Source organism: Schistocerca nitens, chromosome 11, assembly GCF_023898315.1.
Source record: "Schistocerca nitens isolate TAMUIC-IGC-003100 chromosome 11, iqSchNite1.1, whole genome shotgun sequence".
NCBI classification, from domain to species: Eukaryota; Metazoa; Arthropoda; class Insecta; order Orthoptera; family Acrididae; genus Schistocerca; species Schistocerca nitens.
Window position 1 is genome coordinate 11,545,599 of NC_064624.1, and position 15,964 is coordinate 11,561,562.

The following is a 15,964-nucleotide window of genomic DNA, read 5'->3' on the forward strand; positions in this document are numbered from 1 at the left end:
GTCCTCTGCTGCCTTCATTACTTCATCTCTCAAAGCTACCCATTCTTCTTCTACTGCATTTCTTTCCCCCATTCCTGTCAATTGTTCCCTTATGCTCTCCCTGAAACTCTGTACAACCTCTGGTTCTTTCAGTTTATCCAGGTCCTCTCTCCTTAAATTCCCACCTTTTTGCAGTTTCTTCAGTTTTAATCTACAGTTCATAACAAATAGATTGTGGTCAGAGTCCACATCTGCCCCTGGAAATGTCTTACAATTTAAAACCTGGTTCCTGAATCTCTGTCTTACCATTATGTAATCTATCTGAAACCTGTCAGTATCTCCAGGCTTCTTCCATGTATACAACCTTCTTTTATGATTCTTGAACCAAGTGTTAGCTATGATTAAGGTGTGCTCTGTGCAAAATTCTACCAGGCGGCTTCCTCTTTCATTTCTTAGCCATAATCCATATCCACCTACTACGTTTCCTTCTCTCCCCTTTCCTACTACGAATTCCAGTCACCCATGACTATTAAATTTTCGTCTCGCTTCACTATCTGAATAATTTCTTTTATCTCATCATACATTTCTTCAATTTCTTCATCTGCAGAGCTAGTTGGCATATAAACTTGTACTACTGTAGTAGGCGTGGGTTTCGTGTCTATCTTGGCCACAATAATGCGTTCACTATGCTGTTTGTAGTAGCTTACCCGCACTCCTATTCTTTTATTCATTATTAAACCGACTCCTGCATTACTCCTATTTGGTTTTGTATTTATAGCCCGTCAATGGCATATGTGTGAGAATTGGGTAGCAACCGCGTGATCTCAGAATTCGGTAACATTCCCTGGCCCTCTAGATCGCCAGATTTATCCGCTTGATATTTTTGTTGTTGTGGGGCTACCTCAAGACCAAAGTCGACACGACTCGGCCACGAACCCTGGATGAGTTAAAACAGAGAATTCGGGACGCAATTCACAGGATCCCAGCTGAGATGTTTCACTGGTCAACGAGGAAAGCAGATTTCACGAATGTATTCGTACAAGAGGACGCATTCAAAGGACCCAATTTTTGAAAAATCATAAATGCCACCAATTTTTCGTAAATGGCAAAGTTGCAAGGTTTCAATTACTATGAATGAAGTTTCTTTCCTTCATCACTTCTACTTTTTTTGGTTTGTGGAAATATTCCCGTTTTTCTGTGTCACCCTGTATTCTTCATCATCTAGCCATCCAGTACAGCTGCATGTCCTCATGAAGCACACCGTACTGACACATTAAGGTGACCGCCGGCCGAGAGCCCGAACAATCGCCTTTTGCAGCAGGGAAGGCTGTGAGGCGAGCAGGAAGAAGAGAAGTGAGCTTCTGGGAGGGGTGTGGAGCCCTGCCTACTCCAGTGCTAGGGTTTTCTTTTTTGGGGGGGGGGGGAGGGGGGAGGGTCATCAGTCTTCTGATTCGTTTGATGCAGCCCGCCACGAATTCCTCTCCTGTGCCAACCCCTTCGTCTCAGAGTAGCACTTCCAATTGTATTCCCTCTCTGTCTTCCTCTACAATTTTTGTCCTCTACAGCTCCCTCTAGTACCATGCAAGTCATTCCCCGATGTCTTAACAGATGTCCTACCATCCTATCCCTTCTCCTTATCAGTGATTTCCACACGTTCCTATCCTCTCCTAATCTGCGCAGAACCTCCTCATTCCTTACCTTATCAGCCCACCGAATTCTCAACATCTGTAGCATCTCAAATGCTTCGATTCTCTTCTGTTCCGGTTTTCTCACAGTCCATGTTTCACTACCATACAATGCTGTGCTACAGACGTACATTCTTAGATATTTCTTCCTCAAATTAAGGCCTATGTTTGATACTAGTAGACTTCTCTTGGCCAGGAATGCCCTTTTTGCCATTGCTAGTCTGATTTTGATATCCTCCTTGCTCCGTCCGTGATTGGTTACTTTGCTGCCTAGGCAGCAGAATTCATCTGCTTCGTGACCATCAATCCTGATGTTAAGTTTCTCTCTGCTGCTTCTTATTACTTTCGTCTTTCTTCATTTACTCTCAAACCATACTCTGTACTAATTTATTCATTCCATTCAGCAGATCGTGTAATTCTTCTTCACTTTCACTCAGGATAGCCATGTCATCGGCGAATCGTAACCTTCATATCCTTTCACCTTGTATCTTAATTCCACTCCTGAACCTTTCTTTTATTTCCGTCATTGCTTCTTCGATGTTCAGATTGAACAGTAGGGGCGAAAGACTATATCCCTTACACCCTTTTTAATCCGAGCCGTTCGTTCTTGGTCGTTCACTCTTATTCCTCCACCTTGGCTCTTGTACATATTGTATGTTATCCGTCTGTCCACATACCTTAACCAGATTTTTCTTATAATTTCGATCATCTTGCACCATTTTACGTTGTCGAGTGGTTTTTCCAGGTCGACAAATCTTATGAGCGTGTATTGGTTTTCCTTTAGTCTTGCTTCTATTATCAACAGCCGCGCGGAGTAACCGATTGGTCTTAGGCGCCTTGCCTTCGCGCTACTTCCCCCGTCGGAGGTTTGAGTCTTCCCTCGGGCATGGGTGTACGTGTTGTCCTTAGCGTAAATTAGTTTCCAATATGCTGCTCCAGGCAGGTGTAAAATGAATGTGTGCAACAGAGAATAATAAACGCTAAAATGAAGATTTGGCCCTGTCTGACTACCCCTTGAAGCAGATCTTAGGATCTCTTAATTTTATAAATTACAATGTAAACATAAACGAATGACGAAGGCAACTAATCCTACCAAATGATAAACGTTGTTCCTGCTTATATGTTTATTGTAGATTTAAAAAACCTTATATTACAAAGTTTACATTTCCTAAGTAAAATTACTAATCAATTGCCCAACTCTGCCCCTTATTATGAGTGTGCGGTCTAATATCAATAACGCGAAATGACTGACATTATCTACGTACCAAACACTAGAAGACACTGCTTTCAAAGATGACATACGGTGGTGTGGAACCTCAGTGGAAATAAACTACCGTGATCACAGCTGTTTAGCTTTATAGCCCTAATAAGCCGAAGGAATTTGCGGTATCGCCGTATGTACTGCGTCTCGTGCGTCGGAGTTGTGGTTCTCGTATTCGTCTGCGACGATGGAAGAACTCCAGCCACAAAAATAAAAACTCTTTCAGACACTGGGACGGCAGAAGGCGGTCCTCTGACTAATATATTCTAATACTATCTTTTCCCCTCTGTGTTCTACGGACGAGAAACGCGAACCTCCAGCCACAAGGACTGAGTTCAGATAACGTCCCAACGTAAGGATAGGCAGAGGACGTGCTCTCAATTACTGAACGCTGCGTCCTCAACTTCGACTTCCAACCCGGAGGTGAAGTCCAGAATCGTATAGGTTCGCAGCAGTGCAGTACCTAACTGTTCTAACAGTAAACTGTCCTGAGAGCAGAGACAGCAAGTCCGTCTGTACCAACAGAAGCTGATATCGGGCGACCGTCACACACGGAAGGCCTCGTCTCTCCACCGCTGTCTTCCCAGCACGGCTCGGCTCCCCACCATCGTAATTCCGAAAACGAATCATATTCCCGAAACCACGGAATATTCTCCCTCCCTACAGATTCTTTCGAACGCCTACCAACCATATTTTAGTCTTTTGTCGTCCAACGCGGAAGTTTGCGAGGAAAAGCCTGTACTCGCACAATGGTACGCTTCTGAGTAAAAATTCTTGGAAATAACCCAGCCTGCGTGGTTTCCGAGGTGCCGCTTCTTCGTTCCTCTTACCTGCGTCCAAGATTTTCAGCGTTTCCGAAGTATAATCCCTCCGGTCCTGCTACAATATCGGCCGGTCGCGGCTCTATTGTGCTCCAGTACTTAGGTGCTGCCACGTCCGTCTTGCTGTTTCCTGTGTTTAAGCAGGACCAGCACAGCTGTGTGGACCTTCCACCCAGGGCTTCAGTTCTGCCTGCCGTTTCATCTCCACTGGCGTTCCAACCTCTACTACTATAGGCAATCATTCATTACGCCTTTTTAAAGACACTCCGTCACCTTTCATGCAATAAACGTTAACAATTATTTACAAGACACACGTGACAATGTCAGTCTCCTTTATATATTCATATATACGATCTACAACCTATCACATGATACCTAATTCTGTTTGTAGATCACGGCAAAGTATGTGGATGAGTGTTTGTAAGGCGCGAAACTATAGCCACCTTACAAGTTTAAGTTAGATTAAGTAGTGTGTCAGCCTAGGAACTGATGACCTCAGCAGACTTACCACAAAGTTCCAATTTCCATTATCAACTGCAACTTCAGAATTGTCTCTCTGCTGCCTATACCTTTCCTAAACCCAAACTGATCGTCATCTAACACATCCTCAATTTGCTTTTCCATTCTTCTGTGTATTATTCTTGTCAGCAATTTGAATGCATGAGCTGTGAAACTGATTGTGCGATAATTCTCGCACCTCTCATCTCTTGCAGACTTCGGAATTGTATGGATAATATTTTCCTGAAAGTGAGATGGTATATCGCCAGACTCACACATTGTAAACACCAACGTGAATAGTCGTTTTGTTGCCACTACCCCCATTAATTTTCGATATTCTACATCTAAATCTACATCTACATCTACATCTACATCCATACTCCGCAAACCACCTGACGGTGTGTGGCGGAGGGTACCTTGAGTACCTCTATCGGTTCTCCCTTCTATTCCAGTCTCTTATTGTTCATGGAAAGGATTGTCGGTATGCTTCTGTGTGAGGTCTAATCTCTCTGATTTTATCCTCATGGTCTCTTCGCGAGATATACGTAGGAGGGAGCAATAAACTGCTTGACTCCTCGGTGAAGGTATGTTCTCGAAACTTCAACAAAAGCCCGTACCGAGCTACTGAGCGTCTCTCCTGCAGAGTCTTCCACTGGAGTTTATCTATCATCTCCGAAACGCTTTCGCGATTACTAAATGATCCTGCAACGAAGCATGCTGCTCTCCGTTGGATCTTCTCTCTCTCTTCTACCAACCCTATCTGGTACGGATCCCACACTGCTGAGCAGTATTCGACCAGTGGGCGAACAAGCGTACTGTAACCTACTTGCTTTGTTTTCGGATTGCATTTCCTTAGGATTCTTCCAATGAATCTCAGTCTGGCATCTGCTTTACCGACGATCAACTTTATATGATCATTCCATTTTAAATCACTCCTAATCCGTACTCCCACATAATTTATGGAATTAACTGCTTCCAGTTGCTGACCTGCTATTTTGTAGCTAAATGATAAGGGATCTTGCTTTCTATGTATTCGCAGCACATTACACTTGTCTACATTGAGATTCAATTGCCATTCCCTGCACCATGCGTCAATTCGCTGCAGATCCTCCTGCATTTCAGTACAATTTTCCATTGTTACAGCCTCTCGATACACCACAGCATCATCCGCAAAAAGCCTCAGGGAACTTCCAGTGTCATCCACAAGGTCATTTATGTATATTGTGAATAGCAACGGTCCCATGACACTCCCCATTCTGATGGAACGTTATCTATCCCTTCTGACTTATTTGATGTTAAGCCCTCCAAAGCTCTCTTAAATTCTGATTCTAATACTGGATCCTCTATCTCTTCTAATTCGACCCCTGTTTGTTCTTCTATCACATCACACAGATCTTTCACCTCATAGAGGTCTTCAATATACTCTTTCCACCTATCCGCTCACCGAGCGAGGTGGCGCAGTGGTTAGCACACTGGACTCGCAGTCGGAAGGACGACGGTTCAATCCCGCGTCCGGCCATCCTGATTTAGGTTTTCCGTGATTTCCCTATATCACTTCAGGCAAATGCCGGGATGGTTCCTTTGAAAGGGCACGGCCGATTTCCTTCCCCATCCTTCCCTAACCCGAGCTTGTGCTCCGTCTCTAATGACCTCGTTGTCGATGGGACATTAAACACTAATCTCCTCCTCCTCCTATCCGCTCTCTCCTCTGCATTTAACAGTGGAATTCCCGTGTAAGTAGGCTGTTTATGTTTTCTTATTGGCAACGTTACGTAGCGCTCTGTATGAAAATCGCTGGCTGTGCTGTGTGCAGTCAGTGGCTAGTTTGCATTGTTGTCTGCCATTGTAGTGTTGGGCAGCGGCAGCTGGATGTGAACAGCGCGTAGCGCTGGGCAGTTGGAGGTGAGCCGCCAGCAGTGGTGGATGTGGGGAGAGAGATGGCGGAGTTTTGAAATTTGTAAGACTGGATGTCATGAACTGCTATGTATATTATGATTTTTCAACACTATAAAGGTAAATACATTGTTTGTTCTCTATTAAAATCTTTCATTTGCTAACTATGCCTATCAGTAGTTAGTGCTTTGAATCTTTTATTTAGCTGGCAGCAGTGGCGCTCGCTGTATTGCAGTAGTTCGAGTAACGAAGATTTTTGTCAGCTAAGTGATTTGTGAAAGGTATAGGTTAATGTTAGTCAGGGCCACTCTTTTGTAGGGATTATTGAAAGTCAGATTGCGTTGCGCTAAAAATATTGTGTGTCAGTTTAAGCACAGTCGTGTATAATTGTTCAAAGGAGACGTTTCATATGTCGACCCTTAGCCGAGGATACCTCACTGGAATCTTCTGATATTTTTCTTGTAGTTTGTGTAATTAGTGTAGATTTTGTTTATTGCTAGCGCGTAATTGTAGAGAGAATCTCCTTTGTAGTTGCAGTCTTTCATTGTTGTACAGTAAAACAGGTGTGGCACGCATGTAAATTTGCACCAAGTATTTTGCAGCTTGCAATTAACTAGATATTATTTTCAGCGCTATGTTAATGTGTTCTCTTATTTTCTGTGTTATCGTGTGAAATATTGTGACAATAATGGCGTGTGAAAAACTTAACACTAGGCTCCAAAGTAAACTGAGAAATAATAGTGACGACGAGCGTAGCTTATCAGCACCACTGTGTAATGAATTAACAGACATTCAAAGCAGTGATGTGGTAACTGTGCATAGGGAAATGGAGCGGGCTGCAAATAATGGTGTAGACAGTGAAACAGGTAGTGAACAGGGAAGCGTTATCGATCGATCGGTCGGCAACAGCTCGCCTCAGGAATCCGAAATAACAGGACACAATATTGCAAATACTGTACTCAGGTTTTGGGTTCTCACTGGTTTCTCAAATGAGTCAAGACACATTTTCCGCTTGTCAAAATGTGAATGTTGCCGGTGCAAATTCACTGCCGAAAAGCACTGAGGAACATGTTTCAGACACCAGTGCATTGTTATTACAATTAATGCAACAAATGGGACAAAAGCTTCAACAGTTAGACACAATGGAACAAAATCAGAGACAAACACAGCAAAAGCTTCAAAAGTTAGACACAATGGAACAACATCAGAGACAAACACAGCAACAGTTAGACGCAATGGAACAAAATCTTCACACCACACTTGAACAAACACGTGAAGATTTAACTACTGAGTTACATAACATCGAATCGAAATGTCAAAAAGTCTGTAACGACGTAAAAACACAAATTTGTGAGCATTTTCAACCTATTTTTTCGCGGCATTGAAATGCATTACAGAATCACGAAGCTGCCATAAAAGAACTGCAAACTATTGTTCATGAAAATCATGAGACCTTGCAAGCTAAAATTGACTCAGTTGCATCTACCGATTCGGTTACGCAACTTGCAAAAACTCAAGAAAACTTGAAGGACACAGTAGATACTCTGAAAATTGGTTCAGAAGGACACATGGAGGAAATTAGTTCATTATCAGAGAAAGTAGTTGAACTTTCGGATCAGCTAAATAATTTATCTACGAAGGTAGATGATAATGTGAATGACACAAAACCGGTAGTCTTTAATGAAACAGAAGAGTGCGAACAAATTAGGAAATTCAAACAAAATCAGAATCAAATTAATACGCAACACAAAAAAGAAATCCGGGAAGTACAAGATCAGCTGACACAAGTAATACAAAAGTTACATATTTCAGAGGACACTCGCTCTCCAACACGGGAAGAGGGACTTAGAAATACGGAACAACCACAAAATAATAACACAGGACACTTCGGAATTATGAAAGAAATTGACAAGGCACACCGAATTTTGAGATGGAACCGCCGAAACGACGTAACAATGACCGACATGCGACTCGCCGACATGATGATTTTGACTATAAGCTGTTCATTACTACACGTAAATTCAAAACATTTAAGAATTCTGCCAACGACATTCATCCACAAGCATGGCTCCATCAATTATCTCATTGTTTTCCTCCCAACTGGTCGTTAGAACACAGATTAGAATTTATGTGTGGCTATTTAGAGAATGGACCAGCTGTAAGAATGCGATCGGTCATTCACGATTGTCACAGTGAAGGAGAATTTTACCATGCCTTCCTCTCAGTGTATTGGTCTCAAGCTACACAAGACCGAGTAAAACATAGCATCATAATGATGAAAAGTTTCGAACAATCTGAATTTTCCAGTCTTATGAAATATTTTGGAGACATGTTGCATAAGAATCAGTATCTTTCAAACCCATACAGCCCTTCAGAACTCATCCGCATTTTCTTAATGAAATTGCCTGAACATTTAAGAAATATTATTTTGGCAGGACGTTGCAAAGACGACATTGAAGCTTTTCAGGGACTCTTACAAGAATTATAAATTGACACAGACAGTCGCGGGATGCGAAATCAGGAAAACAATCACTACAGGTCACATCCGTCACAATTCCGTGATGACAGAAACAAGAACTGGACACGACAAGGCTATTCTTACAACGCAAACCGTGACCAAAACAGACACCACCCATATGACAACCACTGGCAGAGTAATAATAGTTACAGAGAAAGATCGCATTCCGTAGTAATGAATATGACAGAGATTACCATAGAAACAGACAATATGGGAACAAAAACAATTATTATCAAGGGAGACAGAATAACTTCAGACGCAACAGTTCAGCACGCAGTTACGATTCAGGAAGAAATTCTCCACCACATGACCAACAAGAAAGAAATTATGGAATCTACCGACATGACGACAGACGAGATAATCATAACGACAGACCTGAATTTCATCAGAACTGGCGGGATTCAAACAGAGCAGGGCACTTTCAACAACGTGAATTTGTAGAAGTTAAGTCTCCTAATCCTAATAACGACGCGCGCCAAAAAGAGATAGCAGACAATGACTCGCACCGCAGGCAGCCACGTGCGCCGGCTGGGCTTGAGAAAAATAACATATACGCTAACCTTGAGAAAAATTCCAGTATTCTTTACCGACGTATACCGCATGATAATTGCGTTCAAGTTGAAACTCTGAGTACTGTGAAGAGTAAAGGATTGCACCACATTTCACATGTAAAACCGTTTATTGAAAGATAATCTGCTTTTTAACTTTGTCTTTGCCATAAAACTTTTCACTTCACGTTTCTAGTATGCATTATTAGACATAGAAACTGTTAGCATGCAACTATGTTTTAAAGTTAACTATCCAGTCAAGAACCAAGAGAACTTATTTAAACAGAAATTACGAATGCATTGTTATAGTGAACAGACGACACAGTGTTATTGTGTGTGTACATTCTTGCTTGTTAGTTGCATGATTACGTAACGACTATAAGGCTCAGATACTTAGGACATTTACCAGTACCATTATTTCTACAAGGACTGCAGTGGGTCTGCACCTCTGGTGGCCCACCAATACCGTAATCTCTACCAGGACTACAGTGGGTTTGCTCTGTGATGACCTAACTACCAATACTCTTCAAAATTTCGACTGACTCTGCTGTGGGTTTGCTCTGTTGTGGACCAATACCTGTCTGCATGTCAAGAGTCAGCACTGTCTTTCCGTTGGATGGACAACACTACTTCTTCAAGACTGCATGGAAATCCACTACTTCCGTGTGCATTTTCTTTTACTGCTCAGACTTTGAGAAAAACACTGCAATGTTACTGTGATGAATGATCAGGACTGTCTTCAGGGACTGTGAGAAAATTTTAGCTTTTGACCAACATTGTATCAATAAGTGTGTGCATTTGATATCTTTGTTATTGTAATTATGAAAAATTTTATCAAATCACTATTGGCCACTGCCCAAAACAATTTGTAAAATTTTTTGTGGGGAGCATGGAGGTTATGTAAGTAGGCTGTTTATGTTTTCTTATTGGCAACGTTACGTAGCGCTCTGTATGAAAATCGCTGGCTGTGCTGTGTGCAGTCAGTGGCTAGTTTGCATTGTTGTCTGCCATTGTAGTGTTGGGCAGCGGCAGCTGGATGTGAACAGCGCGTAGCGCTGGGCAGTTGGAGGTGAGCCGCCAGCAGTGGTGGATGTGGGGAGAGAGATGGCGGAGTTTTGAAATTTGTAAGACTGGATGTCATGAACTGCTATGTATATTATGATTTTTCAACACTATAAAGGTAAATACATTGTTTGTTCTCTATTAAAATCTTTCATTTGCTAACTATGCCTATCAGTAGTTAGTGCCTTGAATCTTTTATTTAGCTGGCAGCAGTGGCGCTCGCTGTATTGCAGTAGTTCGAGTAACGAAGATTTTTGTGAGCTAAGTGATTTGTGAAAGGTATAGGTTAATGTTAGTCAGGGCCACTCTTTTGTAGGGATTATTGAAAGTCAGGTTGCGTTGCGCTAAAAATATTGTGTCAGTTTAAGCACAGTCGTGTATAATTGTTCAAAGGGGGCGTTTCACCCGTTGCACTCTTAATGTTACCACCCTTGCTTTTAATTTCACCGAAGGTAGTTTTGACTTTCCTTTGTGCTGAGTCAGTCTTTCTGACAATCATTTCTTTTTCGATTTCTTCAGATGTTTCATACAGGCATTTCGTCTTAGCTTGCCTGCACTTGCTATTTATTTCATGCCTTGTGTTTCTGTATCCCTGAATTCCCGTAAACATTTCTGTACTTCCTTCTTTCATCGATCAGCTGAAGTACTTCTTCTGTTACCCATGGTTTCTTTGCAGATACCCTCTTGGTAGGAAATTAGACACTTAAAGTAGTAAAGGAGTTTTGATAATTGGGGAGCAAAATAACTGATGATGGTCGAAGTAGAGAAGATATAAAATGTAGACTGGCAATGGCAAGGAAAGCGTTTCTGAAGAAGAAAAATTTGTTAACATCGAGTATAGATTTAAGTGTCAGGAAGCCGTTTCTGAAAGTATTTGTATGGAGTGTAGCCATGTATGGAAGTGAAACATGGACGATAAATAGTTTGGACAAGAAGAGAATAGAAGCTTTCGAAATGTGGTGCTACAGAAGAATGCTGAAGATTAGATGCGTAGATCACATAACTAATGAGGAGGTATTGAATAGAATTGGGGAGAAGAGGAGTTTGTGGCACAACTTGACAAGAAGAAGGGATCGGTTGGTAGGATCCTTTCTGAGGCATCAAGAGATCACAAATTTAGCATTGGAGGGCAGCGTGGAGGGTAAAAATCGTAGACGGAGACCAAGAGATGAATACACTAAGCAGATTCAGAAGGATGTAGGTTGCAGTTAAGTACTGGGAGATAAAGAAGCTTGCACAGGATATGGTAGCATGGAGAGCTGCATAAAACCAGTCTCATGACTGAAGACCACAACATCAACAACCCTCTTGGTACATATGTTTTCCTTTCCAACTTCTGTGATGGCCCTTTTTAGACATGTCCATTCCTCTTCAATTTTATCGCCTAGTGAGCTATTCGTTATCACTGTATTTATAGCCTTAGAGAACTTCAAGTGGATCTCGTCATTCCTTAGTACTTCCCTATCCGACTTCTTTGCGTATTGATTTTTCCTGACTAATCTCTTAAACTTAACCTACACATCATCACTACTATATTGTGATCTGAGTCTACATCTGCTCCTGGGTACGCCTTACAATCCAGTATCTGATTTCGGACTCTCTGTCTGACCATGATGTAATCTAACTGAAATCTTCCCGTATCACACGGCCTTTTCCAAGTATACCTCCTCGTCTTGTGGTTCTTGAACAGGGTATTCGCTATTACTACCTGAAATTATTGTAGAATTAGTCTTTCTCCTCTCTCATTCCCAATATTCTGCTGTAACCATTTCTCCTACTCCCTTCCCTACAACCACGTTCCAATCCCCTATGACTATTAGATTTTTATCTCCCTTTAAGTACTGTCTTTCGCTGCAGCATCCTCATACACTTTCTCTATCTGTTCATCTTCAGCTTGCGACGTCAGCATGTATACCTGAACTATCGTTGTCGGTGTTTGTCTGCTGTCGATTCTGATTAGAACAACCCTGTCACTGAACTGTTCACAATAACACACCCTCTGCCCTACCTTCCTATTCATAACGAATCCTACACCTGTTATACCATTTTCTACTGCTGTTGATATTACCCGATACTCATCTGACCAGAAATCCTTGTCTTCTTTCCACTTCACTTCACTGACCCCTACTATATCTGGATTGAGCCTTTGCATTTCCCTTTTCAGATTTTCTAGTTTCCCTACCACGTTCAAGCTTCTGACATTCCACGCCCCGACTCGTAGAACGTTATCCTTTCGTTGATTATTCAATCTTTTTCTCATGGTAACCTCCCCCTTGGCAGTCCCGTCCTGGAGATCCGAATGGGGGACTATTCCGGAATCTTTTGCCAATGGAGAGATCATCATGACACTTCTTCAATTACAGGCCACATGTCCTGTGGATACACGTTACGTGTCTTTAATGCAGTGGTTTCCATTGCCTTCTGCATCCTCATGTCGTTGATCATTGCTGATTCTTCCGCCTTTAGGGGCAATCTCCCACCCCTAGGACAAGAGAGTGCCCTGAACCTCTATCCGCTCCTCCGCGCTCTTTGATAAGGCCGTTGGCAGAATGAGGCTGACCTCCTATACCGGAAGTCTTCGGCCGCCAATGCTGATTATTAATCAAAGTTTAAGCGGTGGCGGGTTTCGAACCCGGCACCGAGGACACTTTTATGACTAATGAAAGATGCTACCCGTAGACCACGGGTGCTAGGTTTAATAACTGAGAATCCACGACATGAACAACCCGACTGTGGTGGTCCTGCAGATTCTCAGCTGGGGAGGTGGGTCGATAAGTGAGTATCGCAAACTCATGCTGGTGCTCTTCAAACTCCGCACATACTCTATGAGCTGTGTGAGACGTTGCATTGTCCATTGTGCCGAGGAAAAAGAAACTGCCTGTAGGGGCGGACATAGTCCTCAAGGACAGATGCGTACTTGAGTTGATACACTGTGCCCCCGAAAATGACGAGATCGCGCAATCCACAAAGAAATTCCCTAGAGTACGCTGAAGAGCCAAAGAAACTGGTACACCCGCCTAATATCGTGTTGTGACCCCACGAGCATGCAGAAGTGCCGCAACACGACGTGGCGTGAACTCGATTAATTTTAGAAGCAGTGCTGGATGGAATTAACGCCATCAATTGTGCAGGGCTGTCCTTTAATCCGTAAGAGTGCCACGGGGTGGAGACGTCTTCCGAACAGCACCTGTCTCTTTGAAAAAATGTGGCCCTGTGATAAATGATGCCGTAAACCCGCACCGATCACTGACCTTTTCAGGATGAAGTGGTACTGGTTGATTTGCGTCTGGATTTTCCGTTGCCCATGTCGACATATTGACATATCCTGTCAAATGGAAGTGGGCTTCATCTGTTCACAAAATCTTCCACGGCCAATCATTGTTCTCTTCCATGCTAGCAAGAAATTCTAAAGCATAGGTCTCTGGCAGGTCAACAGGGAGCAACTCGCGCAGATGGAGAATTTTGTGTTGGTAGCAAAGAAGGCTGTTTCGTAGCATTTTACGCACCGTGTTCACGGGTGTGTCCACTGTTCGGGCAGTTCTCCGTGCACCACACGTTTGCACCCCACCACTCGCCTCCTCCCGCACTGCTCTGTCCGCTGCTTCCACTGACGTCGAATCAACTCCTTTCTACATCTACATCTACATGATTACTCTGCAATTCACATTTAAGTGCTTGGCAGAGGGTTCATCGAACTACAATCATACTCAAAATATCCACGGGTGTACTGACGGTCTACAGTGTCCAACGGGCACAATATTTCGGCGATCATACATGTCGCCATCATCAGGTGAACTGACGGACTGAGCTCCTGTGAACGTGCCGGCACGGAGATCCGTACACTATGGCTGCTCAGGGGGAACTGGGTTCGGTCGCGGCGGCGGCCGATTTAAATACCCTCCGCCCGCGGCGCGCTCCCTCTGCCGTCCGCGCCCCGCGCCACGGTCGCGCGGTGGAACAGATTGCGACAGCGTCTGAGATGACGTCGGTGTGATGGCTCTGTCCGCCGTGGTCGTCACAACTATACATTTGCTCGAGCAAATGTATGATGGGACCTGGATAAACTGACTAAACCAGAGGTTGTACAGAGTTTCAGGGAGAGCATAAGGGAACAATTGACAGGAATGGAGGAAAGAAATACAGTAGAACAAGAATGGGTAGCTCTGAGGGATGAAGTAGTGAAGGCAGCAGAGGATCAAGTAGGTAAAAAGACGAGGGCTAGTAGAAATCCTTGGGTGACAGAAGAGATACTGAATTTAATTGATGAAAGGAGAAAATACAAAAATGCAGTAAGTGAAGCACGCAAAAAAGAATACAAACATCTCAAAAATGAGATCGACAGGAAGTGCAAAATGGCTAAGCAGCGATGGCTAGAGGATAAATGTAAGGATGTAGAGGCTTATGTCACTAGGGGTAAGATAGATACTGCCTACAGGAAAATTAAAGAGAACCACTTGTATGAATATCAAGAGCTCAGATGGAAACCCAGTTCTAAGCAAAGAAGGAAAGCAGAAAGGTGGAAGGAGTATATAGAGGGTCTATACAAGGGCGATGTAATTGAGGACAATATTATGGTGGTTCGGTAAGAGCATACAAAAATTTAACAAGACGTGAGAGGAAACTACACTGAACAGTTTGAAGTAGGGAACCTAGGGTCGGAGAAGCCGGCTTAAGGAGACGATAGGAATAAAATAACATTATTGAGTACTTTGTAACGTTCTTTAAAAAAATGAGATAATAAACTTTACGATTACGTTGAGTGAATGTCTGATCTGTGGAATGAGTACTGAACTCGAATTGTCGTATAGCGTGTTGTAAGTGCAAGTGGTGTGTTTACTCCGAGTTATTGTTAGCAAAACTTTACACGAATTGATTGGGCAATGCAACTCCCAATACCGATAAGGAAATACAGTCACTGCAAAATACAATCCTCTGGTCCTGTTCAAAGGTGATAACTTTGGTCCCTGTGCACATAACAAATAAATTTAATTGTGTTACCTGTAGAGCAGCAACGGAGTAACGCGATATATTCTGGTCTCTCACAAAAGATATGAATATGCTAGCTACAGGCTCAGCGGTGTGCAACGCTGGCTGTAATACTTCGAAATGCACACGAAATTCTTGCGGCTGATAAATGAAAACGTTTATGAAAATCCAACTTGTTTGAAAAATATACACTACTGCGCATTAAAATGGCTGCACCACGAAGATAACGTGATACAGACGCGAAATTTCACCGTCAGGAAGAAGATGCCGTGATACGCAAATGATTAGCTTTTCAGAGCATTCACACAAGGTTGGCGCCGGTGGCGACACCTACAACGTGCTGACATAAGGAAGGTCTCCAACCGATTTCTCATACACAAACAGCAGTTGACCGGCGTTGCCTGGTGAAACGTTGTTGTGATGCCTCGTGTAAGGAGGAGAAATGCGTACCATCAAGTTTCCGACTTTGATAAAGGTCGGATTGTAGCCTATCGCGATTGCGGTTTATCGTATCGCGACATTGTTGCTCGTGTCGGTCGAGATCCAATGACTGTTAGCAGAATATGGAATCGGTGGGTTCAGGAGGGTAATACGGAACGCCGTGCTGGATCCCAACGGCCTCCTATCACTAGCAGTCGAGATGACAGGCATCTTATCCGCATGGCTGTAACGGATCGTGCAGCCACGTCTCGATTCCTGAGTCAATAGATGGG